Source organism: Elgaria multicarinata, chromosome 10 (genome assembly GCF_023053635.1).
Source record: "Elgaria multicarinata webbii isolate HBS135686 ecotype San Diego chromosome 10, rElgMul1.1.pri, whole genome shotgun sequence".
In the NCBI taxonomy this organism is placed as follows: domain Eukaryota; kingdom Metazoa; phylum Chordata; class Lepidosauria; order Squamata; family Anguidae; genus Elgaria; species Elgaria multicarinata.
Genome location: NC_086180.1, coordinates 44,466,728 through 44,482,312, shown reverse-complemented (window position 1 = coordinate 44,482,312; position 15,585 = coordinate 44,466,728).

Genomic DNA, 15,585 nt, shown 5'->3' with positions numbered 1-15,585 from the left:
AGTATTTGAAAAGTGTTATCATGTCTTCCTTCAACTAAGTCTCATGTTTAAGGCTCTCCAGTTTGGACTAAACTAGCTGTGATCCCATAGATCCCATCCCGGCTGCATCTTCTCCAGGAAAGCAGAGAGAGTCTTTTTGATTTCCAAGTGAACCAACTATTGCCTTTTCTTTGGTCTATTGCAGCCACGTAAGATAACCTGTCTGCCTACTGTATCAGCTTGGGCAAGAATGGTAAGTTATGACCAACATTTTAATGTAAACACCTTACATTTTAATGCAATGTAAGCCAGTTATGGATTTTAATAGGTTAAGCAGTAGAGAAGTATTGTAAATAACATTTAACATTTCCCTCTGTTTACTGAGTTCTTTGAGTTTGTAAATATACCTGGGACTTCGTCCTCAGTTCCCCCACCATAGTGGTGGCAGCTCTGGTGGTGATGTTGCTGCTTAGGAGGAGAGTGGAGAGCAGAAGAGTCAATCCTAGGCCGCCCAGCTTCAATGAGGAGGAGCAGCACTGTGAATAATAGGACAGCACGGCCCAGTTGTGGTGGTGGTGATGTGACCCACTGCAGGTCTTGCGGCTGCGAAAACCTGGAACTGGCCCCAAGTGTTTTAGTTTGGTTTTTGGGCACCTATCCAGTCTTCCCCAAATTGGCACCCTCCAGATTTGTTGGATTACAACTGCCATCATTCCCAGCCAGTGCAGCCATCTGGAGGGTACCAGTTTGGAGAAAACTGACCTGAGCAATAATGAAGAAAAGATACTTCAGGGAGCAATCCTATGCCCCCTAGACACAGTCTGAAGGGCCATAGGATACTGGGGATTTCCCCCTCCAAACTCAGAAGAGGGAGTCGGAGATCTGACCCTCCTCCTCCATAGCCAGTGCAGAAATGACCACACTATCTGCCCTGACGTCAGAAAATAAACCTCCGAAAAGGAGGAAATGGGGTGTTCCAGTGGGCATGGAGGGGAGGAGATTGGAGAGGTGATTCTGAGACCTCTGCCAGCTTCCTTCCCTCTTTCTCAGAAGCACCATTGCTAGATGGGCTAAAAGCCTGTCTAGTGAAAAATACAGGGTGGGAGGATGGTTAGGTAAAGATGATCAGAAGCCTCTGAGTTTGGGGGCTTCCGATCATGGAGGGTGTAATAGATAGTATTGCACCCTCAAGCAGTCAACAATGCACAGTTCTAATGTAGAGCCTTTCTACACAATCCTTTTTTGTGCACTTGTGATTGCTCACTCATGGTAGTTTGCAGGTCCTTTACACAACATCCTCCTCCTCCCGAAACAAGAGCCTTGGTAAAGGTACAGGTTAAAGCCACGTAGAAAAACCCATGATGTGCAGGATACGTGATGTCTGTCTGTCTGTCTGTCTGTCTGTCTGTCTGTCTGTCTGTCTGTCTATCTCTCTATCTCTCTATCTATCTCACACCTGAACACACAAAAGTCTCCCTTGCAATGGTCCGAAGTCAGTCAATAGTTATCATATGCTTATATAACCCTGGGGAACAAGGATTTCTCATGGAATAGAAGGATTTTTCCTGGCTACAGAGGAAATTTTCTTCTGAATATTTGTTTTTACGACCTGAAGAATAAAAACTAGCAAAGTCCTTCTCTGTGACACTTAGCTTTGCCAGTAGGGGATTTGCTAATGGCCAAGCTGTATTTTGAACAGAGATTTATGATCACCTTCCCAGTCAATTAAAATTCTTGATATTACTAAAGCAGAATTCAATCAAGGTTAATTGGGGCTTCTGAAAACAGCTTTTCCAATGGGAAACAACTCTGTGATTGTAGAGCCTGGGTGGGTGGATGGCTGGGGGGTTTGTCAGCTTTAAATAACTTTCAGAACAGCATGTTGCTGGCACAAATAGAATCCTCCTTCAGACTTTAAGCACCTTTTTTGTGTGTTGAATTTCTCTCTATCATAATTTATCATGTTGACTTTATTGTTCTTTTAATATCTTCCTCCAGAAGGGAAGAAATAAAACAAACCCCAACATGCATCCTCCCCACACATACCAATAGGGCTCAGATTTGGCATGAAAGAAATGGGGTCTAGAATTTGATATTTCAGCAACTATCCAGAAAATCTCTCTCTCTCTCTCTCTCTCTCTCTCTCTCTCTCTCTCTCTCTCTCTCTTGTTGTCAAAAGGAGTGGTTATATTTTGAATGACTAGTTAATCTAGATAGTTAAGAAAAATATCGTGGAGGAAGAAAAGAGAAAATGCCAATGCAAATGGCAAGCTATTAAAATGCAACTCAGCTTTGCCACTCTAGCCTACATTTTATTTTCATGGTGTCAAGGATCATTCTGACAGTTTGCAGCACACTTGATTGAGCTGAGAAAACACATGGGACTGTATCACAAAATGCAGGACGTGTAGCCCTCTGCTCACAGAGCAATCTTATGGAGGGATGAATAATCATCTCTGCAGTTTGTTTTGTCAGAATCTGCACGAAGTTGTTTACTGTGTGGGAACTAATGACCCAGTGCCAACAAGGAATTAAAAAAAAATTGAAAAACAATAAGAGAGGGGGGAAAATGGTAACTGCTTGAGGGTTCAATTTACTTCTCACACCAATAGCTGTATATACCTTGCCGGCTGACTGGGACTTTTTACTAAATGCTGCTTTCTGCAGTTTTCAAGGGTGAATTATCATTTTGCTTTGTGTGTGAACTGTGTGCATGGTTTTTATTATTTTTTTAAAAGTAGCCAAAACCTAATATATAAACCCAGCCTTTGGATGCAAGTGCTATAATATTTCCCTCTTTCTAAGAGAGAGAGAGAGAGAGAGAGAGAGAGAGAGAGGAAATGATTGTGTAAAGAAGCAAGAGAAAGTTCTGGTGTTTAGAATTGAGTGTGTAATTAAATAATGGAGGTAAAAAGAGTCTCCAGTTGATAACTACTAATTAATTCTTTGTATTCCTCATGGAAAAGAGTCACATTTTGAGACTACGAAGTCAATGACTCTTTAATAACTAATCACTGATGTCCTGTATGAAATGTGGTGCATGTTGAAAGGCAAACAATTCCATCTTCACTTGCAAAGGAATATGTAAATGGGGGAGAAAATCTGCAGCATTTGAATTGCATTATTATAATATATGTTCCTGAAGAATTGTGGCTGGAAAAGGTTTGTATATGTAATTGTGCACATATGTAAGGATTCTGCACTGAGGAACATGTAGCACTGAGGACAGAAAATGCTAGATCCACTCTTACATTTGGATGCATTAATTGGCAGCGACTGTCAAATAAAGACACTTTAAGGCTACAACCCTATATACATTTACCAGGGAGTAATTTTCATTGAACATAGTGGGACTTGTTCCTGGGTTAAAATGTGTAGAATTTTACTGTAAAATCAACTCTGCTTAAGAAGGTGCAATGTGACTAATGGAGAAATATTTCTGAATAGTTGTCTGTATGTCCATGTGTTGAGTGTGGATAATTGTAGAGGAGAAGATTATACCTATAGACTTCTATGCACATAGGCTTCCATACACTCTGGAACTCAGCACACTCAGAGTTCAAGAAAGCATAGAAGCCTCCTGCATGTTCTCTGGTCTTGATCCCTGCTCTGGCTCAGGGGAGAACCCCAAGCCAGAGGAGGCATCATCCAACGAGTCGTCTGTTATCCCAAGCCCTTCTAGGCCAGAGAACCTGGCTTTAGTAAACTCTTCAGACTCAGAGTTCAGTCTTTACCACTGTCATGTTGGAGGAGCCAGTGGATGCAGAATCAAGCAATAGCCCTTTAGGAGACAGATAGCTCTGTGGCATGTGTGGTGGGCTGGGGATTTACAGCAGGTCCAGATCAGCCAGCCTTCATAAAGTCTCAGAAGACCTCTGCATGTTGCTGAGACAACAGTTCTTCTTGAGTATGTTCCAGCCAGCACAGATCTGTCCAGGGTCCTATTCTAATATTGCTGGGTCAAGTTCAATCTTTGGGCAAACCTGTTCAGCAGTCAGAAGGCAGTCAGAGATCAGAAACACAGTATTACTAGTCAAGAAGAAGGGCAGTCCAAATGTAGAGTCTGAGGCAGAGTCAAAGCAAAGCTCAGGTAAATAGTCCAAAGTGAGCACTACTCTAGGAATAGGGTCTTAGCAGGAGTCCAAGGCCGATCAGTCATGAATGATCAGTCCAAAAAAGAAGCAAGGTCAGGAAAATTAGCTTACAGTGTACTGGGAGCTGAAATAAAGGTGTTGTTCCACAACTAGTCAAGGTCAACTGATAACTTATATAGTCAAGTCTTCCAGCCAACAGCAAGGGCAGCTGCAAGCCCTTAGTCCTGACTTCAAAGCCTTCCTACATCTGAGGAGTCCATTGCTCTCTAGTAGACTGTTTAATTCCTGAGTACACCTTCACTCATAGGGAACCTGGGTGTTGTGCGTCTTGAGGTGCATGCTTTGCTTCTGAGTTGTGATCTTTGTCTCCATCTTCTGGCGTTGGCATGCACTAGGGCTAGGCAGATGTTTGGCTTCCTCCTCTGACTCCATAGACTATGAGGAGTCCTGAGGGTCCTTGTCTAGTTATTCCTCCCAGTCCACCGTTGCTGAATACCCTGATGTAGCTTCTCCCCAGCTCCTGGAGGTGCCTGGGTATCAGGGAATTCGAAAGGATTTTTTACATTCTCAAAGGATCTTCATCCAAAGAATAATCCTGATCTAACCTTGTCTTGCTCGCCTTCATATCCCAGCTTGACCCTGCTTTATCAGACTTGATTCTGCCCTACCCTTCTAGTACATGCAACTGCTTCAGATTGGCTCTCCTGAGACTCTTGAGCTGAGCGAGACAGGACACCTACACACACAGAAGTGCACACAGGCTTCTCCACTCCAGCTGTCTACACTTAATTATGGATGTTGGGAGTGGGTCTAGTCAGTGCACATGTCTTTGAGGCTTTATGGCCCTACAGCCCTTCAACACCTAGAGCCCCTTTGCATGAGTAACACATATAGAAGACTGTATGTTCAGTCTACAAACATTCTACCAACAGGTTAGTTATTCAAAGCATAAAATACTATACAATTCTTCCAAAGGGATGCAAACAAGCAGGATTATTTTTAAGCGAGTAAATAACAAAGCAGTCTCCCAGCTATTGTACAGGGATGGGATGTTGAACTATTGACACTGAAAAGTTGCTTGTTGCAGTATTGCATAATGGCTAAAATACACCGCTAATATACTTCTGGTGACTGTGTTGTGCTGTCCATTATTTGCAAGCTTATTTTCAAGGCCTTGTGAAGAACAGACACTAGATGGCACAAAAGGATTTTGCAAAGCTCTTTGCACAAAGATGTTATATCTCTGAAGGTGCTTGTTGCTTAGGAGTCTCTGAGGAAGAGAAAGACCTTGACCATAAATCCCACATGCATGAATGATTTCATAATGCATCCTGCCAGCTAGGATGTTGCATTTCTCTCTTTCTTTGTAATCCCCTTCAATAAGAAAAGTTCACATTTAATAGAGGAGGTTGTTCGTTTATATCTAGCTTGCTGTCTATGTTAAGTTTCCATTTAAAGAAGTGAAAAAGTTAAGCCTTTCATGTGTTCAGACTCAAATATCTGTATCAAGTCAAGAGTGAGTTGCAGGACAGATGGCAAAAGAGAAAAACTGAACATGACAAAATCTTAGTGTTTTGGCCAGAGGACATTATATTCTTCACACACAGAAACAATGAAAATGAGTTGGGTGAAATGTTCATTCATTGTGACCTCCTGTGACACACTGTTGAGGTCAGAGAAAAGGTTTTGCCAGAGACTGGTCTCATTTTTTGAAATTAAAAACAATATGAATTTTGTCTTATAATTGTTGTTAGTATATAGAAGAGATTTTAGAAATAAAACTACTGCAGGGGAAGCTTCCTTCTTTTTCTCTTTCTGACATTTTGTTCCCCGGTAACGACATGAGAGAGAGAACAAATGACAGTGATGGAGAGATGATTCTTCCACAACACACGCTGTTGGTTCTTTGTACTTCTCTTTCTGTGATCTCTGTGTTGATACTCAACCATGGCTGCTGAAAGATGAGTGGATGCAGTTCCAAGATCCAGTTTATTGCAGAATCGTGTGAGGAATCCTGAAAATAGAAACACATGCTATTTGACACATTCCCATTTGTCTTATGCCATAATGAAAACTATAAAGAAAAAACATTGGCATATTGTGGATTATCTACCTAGGTGTAATTGTACACCATGAACTGGACTCAGACGAACAAAAAATCTTCAGGATTTTTTGGTCCATTCTGATATTGATCTGCCCCAATTTACTGCATGCACCATTCATGGTCACTTTAAATGCAGCGGATGTACTGTATGTACATTATCCTTGCAAACTGACACATTTGAACATCCACGTGACCACCGACTATTTAAGCTACATCACTCTTCTGACTGTACAACAAAATGGGTTATTTATGTTATTATTTGCCCATGTGGACATCTCTATGTAGGGAAAACCTCTCGCAGTGTGAGAACACATATAATATAACATTGCTCTAAATTAAAACATCAAGTCTTGGATGCACCACTGGTACAGCATTTTACTGATAAATCTCATAGATACGATGAGTTCAAGTTTTTAGTTATTGATAGAGTATACCTCCATAAATACAACTGGAATAATCATGATAACCTTCTTTTAAGGAAGGAAGCAGAATGGATTTTTAAGCTTGGCACTGTACAACTGTATGGCCTGAATGTTAGTTTGGAATTGGCATCCTTTCTTGGAATGCAATGTCGATGGATGGTCCTTTCTCACTAGTAGTACCACCATTGCTGTTCTAGTTTGTACTACATACAGTGAATGTTACCTGTACCTTTAAGACTCATGTATAAAATAACCTAATAAGGTAGAAGAAACACACCTGTTCACAGTACTTGCTGCTGTTGAAGCATTTTGGATTACTTGCCGGGGATTGAGGTTTGAATCCTTCATTATTCTTCCGTCATTGTGTTTATTTTATTATGTTTCTAAAACCTACCTTTATCACATAGAAAAACCTCCTTTTGAGGGCTTAAACTAAAAAAAAGTACGGAAGGGCTATTTAAAGTTTGCAAACCCCTATACTCCCACAGTATTGCTCATTCATGGTGGTAAGTTTTTAACACATACTAAAATATTTTTGAATCTTTTGATGCTTTCGGAAAATAATGATGTAACTTTGAATGGTATTCAATTTGTATCTTGTATATGCAGGGTGACCATATGAAAAGGAGGACAAGGCTCTTGTATCTTTAACAGTTATATAGGAAAAGGAATTTCAACAGGTGTCAGTTGTATGCATGCAGCACCTGGTGAAATTCCATCTTCATCACAACAGTTAAAGCTACAGGAGTCCTGCCCTCTTTTGTATCTGGTTAATAGGGCAGGGTTCCTGCAGCTTTAACTGTGGTGATGAAGAGAGAATTTCACCAGGTGCTTCATGTGTACCTGCTGAAATCCCCCTTTCTACGCAACTATTAAAGATACAGTAGCCCTTTCCTCCTTTTCATATGGTAACCCTAGTATATGTTTATCAGTCTTTACAGATAACGGAACTGTTTTTCTGATGAAGTCAAAACATATGATGAAACAGGACAAAACCTGGATGCCTGTAATCTGACGTATAAAACAACCTATAAGATTTGTATAAAGCAATCTGACTTTTACTATAATGTGTTTCATGCAGTTGTGTGCTCTTTAGCATTGTTTTGTTTCTGTTCAACTGCTGCCCTCTTTAGTTTGTTGCTGCCAGAGATATGCAGGATGAAAGCTTGAACCAGAGTAGCTGTTCCCACACAGGTGCCTGCTAGTGTGTTTTGGACCCACTCCCATCAGCTTCAGCCAACATGGCCCATGGCCAGCAATACTAGGAGTTGCAGCTGAAAACATCTGGAGGACACCAGGTTGGGATAGACTGGTTTAGAATTTCCATAGAAGAGCATTAATGAAACATGGAGGCATTCAGGACTAGAGTGGTCCATTCTTTATATGGGATGATTAAGAGGGACTTGCTGTATGGTAGTTAATGGCTTGTTTCAGGAACAAACTGCTCATATCTAGCCAATCCTGTGATGTCAGTAACAAATTTTCCTACAGGTTACAATCCTTCACAGTCAGCACACTTTAAAATGAAATGTATCAGAAATGAATGCAGCTTTTTCCACATGCCCTGTTTTTCATTCCAATATGATCAGTTTTAACGTCAAATTCTTTGATTACATGGCAGCTTTAAATAGGTGTACAAATATTTATTTATTATTACGTTTCTATTGTAGAAGGAATTTTCTGGTGGTCTTTTTAAGAGGTACTGAACATAGGCACAGGTTCCTCTGTAACAGTACTCTTTAAATTCCCCACTATGGTAGGTGTAAAGAAGATCCGGAGATAGACATCCAGAATAACTGACTTCACTCAGACTCACAAGCACAATGAAACTGTTATAACTTTAAGAATATTTATTAAAACAATTTAAGAAAGTTAGAGTCAAACACACAGACCTCCATTCAGCAAAGCAAATTAAAAGAATATACTCAAGTCTGGCAGATTTGGAGAACAAGGCAAACATAGACAAAGACAGACAAACACAAATTCTGTGAAGGAGCTCTTCTCCACAGAGGGACTCCCATCTCTCCCAGGCCTGAGGGAAAGGGAAGACATCTGTACTCTGTGCTCAGCCTTAAATACCGAATTTGACATAATTAACTCCTCCTAATGATGTCTTCTAAACTCCTAAACCCATTGGACCACCTCATAATTTAGGCCGCCCTCTCCTGAAAACCACCTCCCTTTCTCAGTTGTTTATGACAATGAAAGGTCAAGTTCTCTGTTCTTGTGGTTGTCTGCCTATTATTTTTCTAAACACAACCTCACCTGTACTTCACCCTGGTTGCTGCTCCTAGTTACAGTTAGTACACGTCAGAAGTTCTTTTGACTAATGTCTTTTGAGCAATACCAAGTTGCAAATCTCCATGAGTAATGTCATTTAACAATATCAAATCATATTTCCAAATAATTTTCTATCAGTCCTTATCCAAACCAAATCATCTAACCCTGATACAGTATTCTATGTGTATATGCCAATGCTTTTATTGACTGGCGTCAAGTGAAAACATGGCTTTTTAACAAAGCTTTTAATGGTTGAATTCACTAGGCACGTTGTTTTAACTGTTTTAATAGTTTTAATGCTTTTAAATTATATATTGTTTTAACTTGGTTTATGGTTTAATTTGTTTTTAGCTGTGTATATTTACTGTTTTTATACTGTATGCTTTTATCTGTACGCCACCCTGAGATCTTATTGATATAGGGCGGGATATAAATGTTTTAAATAAATAAATGCCTACTTGTCCCTTTAATATTAAAGCATTACCCTATCACTTACACACCCATTCAAGCCCATTCTGTGCCCCCCAAAGCGTATTTCTCTATGCGATGCCAACAAACTTTTATAACCCCAATCTTACACATATTTAGTAAAATTTCAATTGAAGAAATGATCTTACACTATACCAACCAATAACCAAAGTTCTCAGGGCAGTTCATACAAATTAATACACACAGACGACATTTATGATCATCAGAGGAGGCCCTTCTCATCATTTCAAGATGAATAGAATGCTGTCATGAAGAACCTTGACAACGGGCCTTCTCTGTAGCGGCACCCACGCACTGGAAAACCCTCCCTTGTGTGGTTTGGGAGGTGAAAAATGTAACACCCTTCAAACACCTCCTGAAAACATATCTTTTCAGACAGGCTTTCCCTAGATTATAACTTATTCTGGTTTAATATGACATTTAATTTTTTTTAGAGTTTTAAATCTTAAACTGCCCAGAGAGCCTTGGCTGTTGGGCAGTATAAATATGTAATAAATAAATAAATAAATATAAAATAAATAAAAACCCAAAATACAGTAGGATAAAACTTCTAAAAGTTTAAAACAGAATAAAATTGGAATAGATACCACCAGCAGGGAAAGATCTAAAAACACAACATTTAAAAATAAAACTGAAGAACTAAATAGCCTGGGGGAAAAAAAGTTCTTTACCTGGCACCAAAAAGATTACTATGTAGGCACCAGATGAGACTTTCTGGAGAGGGAATTACAGGGTGCTAAGGACAATCTTATTATTCACAGTAGTCAGAAGAAGAAGAAGAAGAGCAAGAACTACTTCATTTTAGGAAAGGTGAGATTTGCATACCGCTTCCTTATTCTCTCCTTTTCTGCTATACCTCCATTTTCTCTCCCTCTCTTTGTAAGACAGCACACTTTCAACAGTTTTGATTATATTGGACACCTTTAACAAAGCAATGTTGCCTTTCTAACCCCTTACATCACTTCTTTTTTTGAAATCAAATGCCACACTTCTATGCTTTTCCCCTTTCCTTTGCTACATACAGTGTTTCTCACCTTTCATTTTTCTTCGTCATATAATACTGACTCTTGAGTTTCTCTTGAGCTTAATATACTCTGCTATCTATCTATCTATCTATTTATTTTTGCAGTCTGGAGGAATCTTTATGGCTGAATTATTGCTTCTAATTTCTTCCCTTTGTTATATATATTTCCAGCTCCTATTTTATTGACCCTTCCCTATAATTGGTGATACTGTACTCTGTGGAATACTGTATCCACATTGCTGCAGGCCTTGCAGCTTGTGTGTGACACCATCTTTTCTGCTACCTGATATTACAACTGATGGATGCTTTAGCACCTTTCCGAATCTGACACACAATTTGTTCCCAAACTATACAGGATGTTCTGGTAAACAATTTCATTACTTTTTCCTTCTCTGCAGAGACAAACCTTTCTGTATGATGGAATTGGAGTTTGTAATAGAAGTTTGAGGAACAGAATGTTGAAGGCTATTTTTCTGCTAGATATGTGTAATCCCACCTTTGGCCCCCATAGTCAAATGTTGTTAATGATTACTTGTCAAGAAGATTCAACAGAATCCTGGTTCTAAAAGGATATAATAGAGTTAGGAAAATCGCAGAAAAGGCTAACTAAAGTGATCAAGGGGCAAGAACAACTCCCCTATGAGGAAAGGTTACATCTGGGACTGTTTAGTGAAAAGTGAGCGAAGGGAGACATGACAGAGGTGTACCAAATTATTCATGGTGTGGAGAAAGTGGATAGGGAGACATTTTTCTCCCTTTCTCATAATATTAGAACTCAGGGTCATTCCATGAAATTGATTGGTGGGAGATTCAGGACAGGTAAAATGAATTACTTCTTCATTCAGGATGTAGTTAAACTATGGAATTTGCTACTACAAGATGTTGTGATGGCCACCAATTTGAATGGTTTTAAAAGGGGGTTAGAGAGGATAAGGCTATCAGTGGCTATTAGTCCCAATGGCTAAATACTACTTCTAATATCAGAAGTAGTTTATCTCTGTATGCCAGTTTTGGGGGACGTAATCAGGAGGGTGCTATTGTAGTCAAGTCCTGCTTGAGGGCTCCCCACCAGCAGCTGGTTGGGCACTGTGAGTACTAGATGCTGGACTAGATAGGCCTTGGTCTGATCCAGCATGGCTCTTCTTATTTTCTTAGTGTCACTTACTGAGTAGAGATGCATACGATCAATCTGCAAATATGCATAATTTTTGGTACTGTAGAATTCTAAATCTTGTTGTTATTTTAAAGTCAGATTCTGCCCATATTTTATTATGGCTTTGTTAGATCAATGTTCTTTTCACCCAAGGACGAGATCCAAACAGCCCTTAAGCACGACTCCACCATTCCAGCGACAGAGGGTTCAAAAGCGCTTTATTGATTAGTAATCAAGGCCTGGTCTCTTCAAAGGGAGCAATCAGACAAAAGACATAGGGAATATGGTACAGTATTAAAGCTTTCAAGGGGCAGGGCCCAGTAGCAGCATTAACCAATCAGAACATAACACTGAGGCATAGCTAATTATGCTAAACAGTCCTGTAAACAATACCTTTGGCCTGACAGTAAGTTACAGAGAGTTAACTTCGACACAGACAGCTGGAGCCAGGACTCTTGTTTATATTAGTAATCAAGGATGCAAGGACGCACACAAGGAGACATTCTCATACAGGGCATTATGACATTTTGCTTGGTGTGCAATGGAGATTTTACAGTTTCCTGTTAAAAATGGAGGTGGTTCTGCTAACAATTTCCCCCCTTTAAAGCAATACAAAACTCAAGCTTGCTAGCTTCTTTTAGATCATCTGTGGCTAAGGCTTCACAATACAAATACATTTGCTGGTGGATTACAGACTTTGCAAGACTTTTCATAAAAGACAAAATACAGGGAAGGCAAAAAGCAAGGATAAACAAAAATCATTACAATGGAACAAAATACAATGCAAGAAATCCCTCTTTTAACTACTCCATATTGGATAACTAACTAGTGAGCCATCTAAATAGATCATCAGTGGGTGGTTCAACTGCTTAATGAGGAAGGCAAATTGATAACAGACAACAAAGAAAAGGCTGAAGTGCTGGGCTGAAAACAACAGAATGAAACTTAATAGGAATAAATGCCAAATTCTACATTTAGGGAATAGAAACTAAATGCACAGTTACAAGATGGGGGACACTTGGCTCAGCAATACTACAAACGAGAAAGATCTTGGAATTGTTGTAGATCACAAGCTGAATATGAGCCAATAGTGCAATATGGCTGCAAGAAAGGCAAATGCTATTTTGGGCTGCATTAAGAGAAGTATAGCTTCCAAATCACGTGAGGTACTGGTTCCTCTCTATTCAGTCCTGGTTAGGCCTCACCTAGAGTATTGCGTCCAGTTCTGGGCTCCACAATTCAAGAAGGACGCAGACAAGCTGGAGCGTGTTCAGAGGAGGGCAACCAGGATGATCAGAGGTCTAGAAACAAAACCCTATGAAGAGAGACTGAAAGAACTGGGCATGTTTAGCCTGGAGAAGAGAAGATTGAGGGGAGACATGATAGCACTCTTCAAATACTTAAAAGGTTGTCACACAGAGGAGGGCCAAGATCTCTTCTCAGAATGCAAGACACGGAATAACAGGCTCAAGTTAAAAGAAGCCAGATTCCGGCTGGACATCAGGAAAAACTTCCTAACTGTTAGAGCAGTGCGACAGTGGAATCAGTTACCTAGGGAGGTTGTGGGCTCTCCTACACTAGAGGCCTTCAAGAGGCAGCTGGACAACTAACTGTCAGGGATGCTTTAGGGTGGATTCCTGCATTGAGCAGGGGGTTGGACTTGATGGTCTTGTAGGCCCCTTCCAACTCTGCTATTCTATGATTCTTTGTTAACTTTCATTTACAACTAACGTAGGGCTCTAAAAGTCCTTGGGTAGAATCATAATATGTGTCTATGATTCTGAACCTTTAATTATCTTATATTTTGGCTTGTGTGGTGATCACAAGCTTTTGCAAGGAAGATAAGCGTTTGCAAAGAACATTTGGCAATTGTGGAACGAAGCCAAGTTACTTATGAGTGGTAAAAGGCACAAATCCTTTCTTAAAAACATTTGCTATGGCAATTAAAGAAACACTTGGAACTACTAAAGTAACAATTATCAAAATTACAGCTACATAATCTTCACACACATGTAAGATAACTTTAGTGTCCTTTAAATGTTGGGTTGAGTACCTAGGTTGCTCCGTGCTGGTTTCTTCCCCTATGTTGCTGATGGCTTCCGGTGCACCAGAAGGCAGATGATCGTTGCCTGTGTCCTCTGAGCTCCGGCTACTCAGAGGAGGCAGAGGTTGATGAAAATGTTTTATTCTAGAACAATGTGTCCATTTATGTGTCTATAATAATTTCACTTACAAGTACAAAGCAGCAAGGGCTTTCTCAATCCTGGGGTCCTACTTTTAAGCAGGTAGGCTGGAACAAGCAGGGTTCTTCTAACGACAATCTCTGGAAAGGTGCAGGTAACGATGGAGCTGGAAAAGAGAAAACTGCAGGGCAATTACATATTCTTGGAATAAAACATTTCCCAATTCCTATTTATTTATTTTCTTGTTCCCCCACTAAAACCTGAGAGGAAAAGCCAAACATTAGTTCAAAAGGAAACAATTTAAGACTTTTTCTGACTTAGCAATGCAATTGGAAATACATCCACCCATTTCAAGGAAATTTCTAATTTAATTTTTGCTAGGGTCTCTTTTCAGGGTCCTATTAACTCTATCTGCCTACCAGACTGGAATCTTCATGAGATGCCAGCCTATTTTTAGGACAAAAGTGCCATGTTCTACACTACCTAAGAAGTAAAATAGCTTTCTAGATCTGATTTTATGGTTTCAGGCCTGAACAAAACAGTAGGTGTTCAGAAAAAACCTGAACAAAAACAAGTAGGCGTTCAAAAAACTTTTACATTTCAACAAAGTCAATCTGGATTCTTAAAAAAAGATAACAAGTCCATGTCTGCAGAGGCTTCTCTTTTGATGCATTTACAAATGAGGCCAGTAAAAACAATTCACTGAGCATTTATATTCCTTGGTTGATCATGGTTCTCAAAAAAGTCTTTCAGTCATTGAAGAGTCTGATCAATGTCCATCTTGTGAGGTCTTTAAACACCTGGTCTTTAAACAGGGCGGTCATGATGATTCTTGGCACATCAGGGGTAACAAATCCCATCTTTCTGGGTTCTTGAAAACTTTATTGTGCTAATTCCAAGTCTCCTTTTTCATAAGGTGGATTCAAATACTGAGAAATGGGCTAGCTCCAATTATGGCAGCTGTTTGTAGACAAATTAGCCAATTCTTTTGGCAACATCAGGGCTTTTAACAGATCAACTGTTAATTCTCCATGGGTCACTGCTCCATGGGCAGTCACAAATCTTCTTTCTTTCCAAATCTGTCCATGTGATATTTTGAATCAGTAAATATAGTCTTTTGCCTGAAACAAGCATCAGGGCTTCTGTGCATACTACGAGTTCAGCTGCTTGTTGTACAATTGTAGCTGGATCCATCAGTAAACAACTCGAGGTCATCGTATAGGTCTGGGTGAGGTTTGGTGCCAAGTTGCAAGACTTCAAGGCATTCTCTGGAACTTCTTCTTTGTAGTTCAGGTATCAACGTGGCAAGATTCAATGAGGCGAGCCTTGGGTCCACGAGGAGGTTGATCTCATATCTGGACTGGCAGGCAGGGTTCAGGTGTCAGCTTCTTCCACTGTACTCCACTGGTCTGTGCCACGTTTTTAGCACAGCACACTTGAGACTGGTAGTGCAAACACAGTAATGCAAGCTGGAGTTTTTAATTGCTTTAATCATTTCACAAGTCCATTTTTAAAAAGCAATAGCTGTATTCTTCTTCTGGCTTCTAATTTCAAAGGATACTGATGCAAGAACACAGGGGTGCTTTTAGGCTTCAATTGTAGTTGCATTTAGGGCTCAGGCTCAGGGCTCAAAGCATTTCAAAAGTTCTATTAGGCCAAAGTTAGAATATCTCTGCCCCCCAAAAAAAGAGCCACTGGGCAATTTTCAGAACACAACATTCAAAACACACACAAAAATATAGCAATTCAGTATTTCCAATCTTCATCAGCAGAGGATGCAAGATTGTCCATTCACTAACTTTTTCAAGGCAGGGCTTCTTCACCCCCCTTTTCCTTCTGGTCAAAAACCATGCCACA